Source organism: Pinus tabuliformis, chromosome Q (genome assembly GCF_031772625.1).
Source record: "Pinus tabuliformis cultivar Carrire ecotype Pingquan chromosome Q, CPIR1, whole genome shotgun sequence".
Lineage (NCBI taxonomy): Eukaryota > Viridiplantae > Streptophyta > Pinopsida > Pinales > Pinaceae > Pinus > Pinus tabuliformis.
Genome location: NC_142296.1, coordinates 552,714,402 through 552,720,797, shown reverse-complemented (window position 1 = coordinate 552,720,797; position 6,396 = coordinate 552,714,402). Strand labels below are relative to the sequence as shown.

At 34.1% G+C, this 6,396-nt stretch overlaps 1 long non-coding RNA gene across 2 annotated transcripts; it reads right to left on the bottom strand.

Moving 5' to 3' along the window:
• Window positions 1-3,240: 3,240 nt before the first annotated feature.
• LOC149220641 (uncharacterized) lies at window positions 3,241-5,311 on the bottom strand. Of its 2 annotated transcripts, XR_016248761.1 has the most exons (4): window positions 4,838-5,311; window positions 4,642-4,737; window positions 4,110-4,247; window positions 3,241-3,486 (listed from the first exon to the last, which is right to left on the bottom strand). It is a non-coding gene; the product is annotated as an uncharacterized LOC149220641 (long non-coding RNA). The 2 variants fall into 2 exon arrangements; XR_016248760.1 differs by having other exon boundaries at window positions 4,642-5,311.
• Window positions 5,312-6,396: the final 1,085 nt, after the last annotated feature.

The window sequence follows — 6,396 nt, the reverse complement described above, 5'->3', positions numbered from 1 at the left end:
TAAAGCTTCTTTGAAGAATTTTGCAACCTAGCAGAGAAAAATCAATGCAATGAAAAACATCCAAATCACCCCTTGAGTGTCTATTAAGCGTTGCATAAGTTGCAAAGCATCACGCATAGGGAAACATGATGATTTGTTGGTAAAAGCATTGTTAAAGTTTGGGACAGTCTCAAGATTCAGATCTCTCACTTCATTTTAAAGTGGGTTTTTTCTTCATTAATGTGATGATGGGACTCATGGCTCCCCAGAACTTAATCAATAGAAAATATATCCAACTTTAACACAGGGAAAGCTAACAAGTGAAAAGATCCAAAATGCGCCACTAAACAAACCTAAACTTACATGAGACATGGAACTCCACTAACAACAACATTGTTTCATTCTACTGATCTACAGGATTGAAATATACATGCTTGGTTGCTGATGTAATAGAGGACTGTGATACTAATCTGCAAAAAACTCCTCATATTGCTACCATGTATCACCAAATATACACTAATTGGCATCCTAATCCAAGATTTTGAGATTAATGAAATTTAATTCAAGGAGTTGAATGAAATTATTGCATAAACTAACACTAGACATTCTAGAATTGTTCCCACCACTTGCAATTCGTGTTGTACAGGACTCTCGCTAACTAGTGTGAAATTGCCCGTCATTTGAACCTAGGGATCGACGGTCTTGGGAAAAGGATGGTTTTTCTTTAGCGGTGTAATGAAAATGTTTTCTGCAACATTTAAAACCGCAGATGCCAACCTTTGAATTAGATTAAATCTGAAATTAGCTAAACTATTTATTTACATACAAATAAACAGAAAAGGTGAGAAAGTGAGTGTATTGATTTAAATCTTACAATGAAGTGGGATTTCAGTAACCCCTTTAGTGTTGCAGATCTAGGTGCCCATAGACCAGCAGATGGGCAACCAAAACTGCCCTTCTAGGAATTTCTATCATACATCATCTCTTCCAAACTAAGAATCATGTAAAAACACTTCAAATTTCATGCCTTTCAATCGCATATTAACTTCTTGCCAGTTATGGACATTCTCATAAAGAGGTTCAGTGTGGATTTTCAAATGCCTGCTTGTAAATTCCCTTGGCTTCAGACTAAGAAATTTTAGAATCTCCATAGTTTTCTGTAGAAACAAAAGCAAAATTCAGTACACTTGAAATCATTATCATAGTGGACTAAATTTTGCACAGTTCCAAAATTATTTCAATGTTAAAATTTATGGCACAAGTTGATGCCTTTAGAAAATATCTTAGTACAGTACAGAATTTCACATTACCTTTGGCTTTCTTATTTCTTCATAATAAACTACAGTGTGGCAAGTGCTTTTGAAGAAGGAAAATGCATCATAAATTGTCTTTTGTATTTTATGCAAGTATGCACGCAGAAAGGTCACGTTCACAACTGGCTTATATCTTGTTCAAATTTCTGTCTACAATGAGTAGCTTAGAGTTAAATCACTGCAGAATCATCTTAAAACCCTCCTTGCAAGTAAAATTAAGTAAAAGGGTATGTGTCCTTAAGAAAATCTATTTAAATTTCTTGATTATAGTTTATTGTTTTCTCTCGTTATTTTTCATGTATAAAGTCATAGTTATGATTCAATAGGGCGCCAAGATGGGATACAAATAAAAGAAAACAAGGATTCATGAAAAAGAATAGTATACTTTATTATCCATCTCATAAAAAATTAACTGCCACAACAGTGAATAATTTTGAGGAAGCAGAGCATAAAAATTTCAAAATCAAAAAGAAATGATAAGGAAAATAAGTTCAAAATCTTTAAAGCCTATAATTGCTAATTTAGCAAGATCATTTTTAAACAACATCGCATAGTGGAAGTTTGTATGGAAATTAGAGATATGAGGAAACTAATATACATGTACACAAAGAAAGAATATATTATGAAAATATTATAAAGAAACTTGCAACACTGACATCAAATTTGGAATACACATGTGCTCAGTGTGTGCCATTTATAATCTTTGCTTCCTTTTCAAACATATTGGCTAGGATGGATACATATCTCCTCAAAATGTTACGCATAAAAAGAAAGATTACTAAGACACCCCTTTCTTTAAAGTATGCCAATGTTTCCCTATTATATTCCATCGCACCCTACAATCATACACAAAATAGAAGATTATGTTTCTATTGAGTATAATCCCTTTCTCCTTCTCTGCCTAGTACATAGTCACACCAATCATAGAAAACGGGACATTTTATCTATGAAAAGTATGCACGTATAGCCAATTTAGAGAAAGTGAACTTTGAAAAGGAACATTGAAAAAACGAGCATCCCAGATGAGGAGCAAACCACCATATCAACAATCAATGAATATCTGTGTAATTAAGCCTACTAGGCTCAATTTCCTTTCTCTCAAGGCATAGAATTATATATTAATGAAATAGTTTAATAAGTTGTGATGATACTAGAAAAAAATTAGGAAAATCATTCCATTGCAAAGTCACACATATTACATTTGGACAGGGTTATTAAGTTGTTCTTCCTCTGGAAGGACTCTAAACAGAAACTCATTCTAAATTTTCAAGTTTGTTAATAAATACAATGTAGGAGGCTATAATTCTATGTTTTTCCATGTGTTTGTCATTCTACCCTTTGCTAGAAATATAACAAGTGAAAATATCCAAAATGCACCACTAAGCAAACCTCAACTTACATGAGACATGGAACTCCACTAACAACAACACTATTGCATTCTACTGATCTATTGATCTACCGAATTGAAATATACCTACTTGGTTGCTAATGTAGAGGAATGTGAGACTAATATGCAAAAGATACCTCATCTTACTACCACGTATCACCAAAAATACACTAATTGGCATCCTAATCCAAGATTCTGATCAAAATTAATTCAAAGAATTGAATGAAATTATTGCATAAACTAACACCATACATTCTGGAATTGTTCCCACTACTTGCAATTCATGTTGTACAAGACTCTTGTTAACTGGTGCGAAATTTCCCGACATTTGAACCTAGTGATCGACGATCTTGGGAAAAGGATGGTTTTTCTCTAGCAGTGGAATGGAAGTGTTTTCTGCAACATTTAAAACCGCAGATGTCAGCTTTTGAATTTGATTAACTCTGATAGCAACTAAACTATTTATTTACATACAAATGAACAGAAAAGGTGAGAAAGTGAGTGTATTGATTTAAATCTTACAATGAAGTGGGATTTCGGTAACCCCTATAATGTTGTTGATCTAGGTGCCCATAGACCAGCAAATGGGCAGTCAAATCTGCATTTTTAGGCATTTCTATCATACATCAACTCTTCCTCCAAACTAAGAATCATGCAAAAACACTTCAAATGTTGTGCCTTTCAATCGCTTATTAACTTCTTATCAGTTATGGACATGTTCAGAAAGAGGTTGGTGTGGATTTTTGCATTCTTGCTTGTAAGTTCCCTTGGCTTCAGACCAAGAAATTGTAGGATCTCCATATTTTTCTGTAGCAACAGAAGAAAAATTCAATACACTTGAAATCACTGTCATACTGGGCTAAATTTCGCATAGTTCCAACATTATTTCAATGTTAAAATTCATGGCACAAGTTGATGCCTTTAGAAAATATCTTAGTACGGTACAGAATTTCTCATTACCTTTGGCTTACTTATTTCTTATAAATTACAGTGTGGCGAGTACTTTTGAGGAAGGAAAATACATCATCAATTATATTTTGTATTTTACGCAAGTATGTAGGAAGAAAGGTCATGTTCACAACTAGCTTATATCTTGCTAAAATTTATGTCTGCGGTGAGTATCTCAGTGTTAAATCATTGCATAATCATCATAAAACCCTCCTTGCGAGTAAAATTAAGTAAAATGGTATGAAAATCTATTTAAATTTCTTGATCATACTTTATTGTATTCTCTCATTATTTTTCACATATAAAGTCATAGGTATGATTCAATAGGGTGTCGATATGTGATACAGCTCAAAGAAAACAAAGACTCGTTGAACGAACTGGTTAAACTACAACTTAAATTACTATTACATCCATGTTGTCAAAACCAAAAATCAAAAACATTTTCGCTGGAACCAATCATTCAATAATCAAAAAAAAATTACCTGAAATTTGCGTTGTCAGACCCACATTCCTTCCAAAGACAAGAAGAACTACACAACAAGCAAGTTTAAGTGCAGGTCGATACTTCATTTTGTCAACACCTAATCCCATCTCTCTGATTCTCCGAGTAACAATAATTTCTAGTCATTGACAAAAAAAGACAGTTTACCACAAGCTGAAACAAAAATCTTCTGATTAAATCAGTTGAAAGAAAAATACTCAAAATTGCAAATTACAAATTTCCCTTAATAAATTACAAATGATAATATTATAGATATTAGAATCCCTAAACTAGTAATCATTACAATCCCTAATCTATTACTGGTTGTTTTGGAACAAGTTATATCCATAAAGTAATAATAAAGGAAGTCTTTCATTTGTTGCAAAGAATTTGGAACTAATGGCATCGAATGCCCTCAAATTTGTATATAATCCACCATCGTTGAATATTTTGCCACTTGTCAGCCTTAATGTTCCAATGCTCCTCATGCCCTCAAAATATTGGATTTGACCATTTGAATACACAATTCATACCTTTAAATCTGGGAATAATCCTCTGACTACTGATCCAGATTTGGAAAATAATTCATGCCATCAGATTTGGAAAAAGGATTTTCTATTAAGTAATCCCTGTGGGAGATAAACACAAAACTGAAATCAATCAAGAGATTCCCAGCAACACCCATATTTGGAGGAATCTCGCCCAAAAATAGTAATTTTATGGTTGTACCTTGAGCAGAACACCAATGAAACTAAATAGGATCCCTGTCATTTCAGCACCACCCCATCCATGACTAGTCGTCCCTTTTGTTGAGGTTTGCCAAGAATAGATTTCAGATTAACCTTGTTATTTTATGTGGTTCGGGGCTCGAACTAAAATTCACTTGAAAGAAAGGAATCACAATTTACTACAAATTATTAAGACGCCTGCCATAAAACCTACCTGGCATCAAACCCTTCAAGAATTATAGGAACCCTCACTTGTTCGAATAAAAGGCAAGAAAATTCTTTGGAGAGACAACTTGAGCAGGGAACATCCATATGCAACCAAGTTGTATGGTTCTTGGTACATAGTGCCTAACATCTCAACATAAAATTCAGAGCCAAAAAAAAAAATGGACAGTGTACAATTTGAATATGGTATCAGGCATCTCATGCGACAGAGTATGCATAAGTAAAATGGAGAAAACCTAACAGGGTAGGTAGTTACCCTAACCACCAAGGGAATCATCTATCGAGAGGAAGTTCTTTAATCGTCTAATAAGTGATCGAAGGGCGCAGGAGGGTACACGTGGCATCGGAGGGAGTTCTTTTTAGAGGGAATGCTTTACGGCATAATTATTCTCTACTTTGCTACTCCACTACAACTTTGTGAGTTATGACACCCCGTTCCAATAAAAATTGCAACTATGGTTGTGGTGAGGCTAAAATAATAAGAAGATGTCATTTGTAGCTGACAGTAACAACTTACTGTGTGTATGGTTTTTGTTTTTTTCATGTGTACGGAAAAACCACATGCAGAAATTATTCCAAATGAGTGATCATGTTAATCTCTAAGGACTGGAACCCAAGTGAAGAGGTTAATCGCGACACCTCCCTACAACCCGAAATACACCAACTATGGTTTATATGTAAAATAGATGTAGTTGTAAATATGGAAAAATGAACATCATCCATAAAAAACAAATGAAGACCAAAATTCTCAATGTTTAAGAATTATGCATACCTAAAAATTCTTATTCATGCTTGTCCATCACCGCTTCGGTTGAATATGGCTTTGATCCTCTTGAAGATCATCCTTCATCGATTCTTCTTGTAATTGCCACTCAATTTATTCACTTTCCCTATCCATCCAATAAAATAGAAATATGCTAGTATATTAAAATTGATATCCATAAGATGTAATTGATGAGTTGTCATGATTATCAGTTCACCTGAAAAACAATGAAAGATTTTGTGTACTATAAAATCTCCCACATACAGGTGGATACAACTAGAAGACCATTCTTCACTTTGTGTCCCATAGAAATACTATAACTGTGAACAGAGTATTCCATCCATGGAAAATTTATTGTATGCTAGAATCAAATTCATCCCCAACAATGACAACCTCGGTAGGACTACTTCCATGAGGATCTTCGATTCAAACCACCATGAATGCGAACATGCAATATGGTTCAGAGATCAAAATCAATTTCAAGAAATGATCCAGATTTTGCATGGTGAACTGGGATTAACATGTTGGGCTCTTTACTTGTCAAATTGATGCTTCCACTTGGGAAACACCAC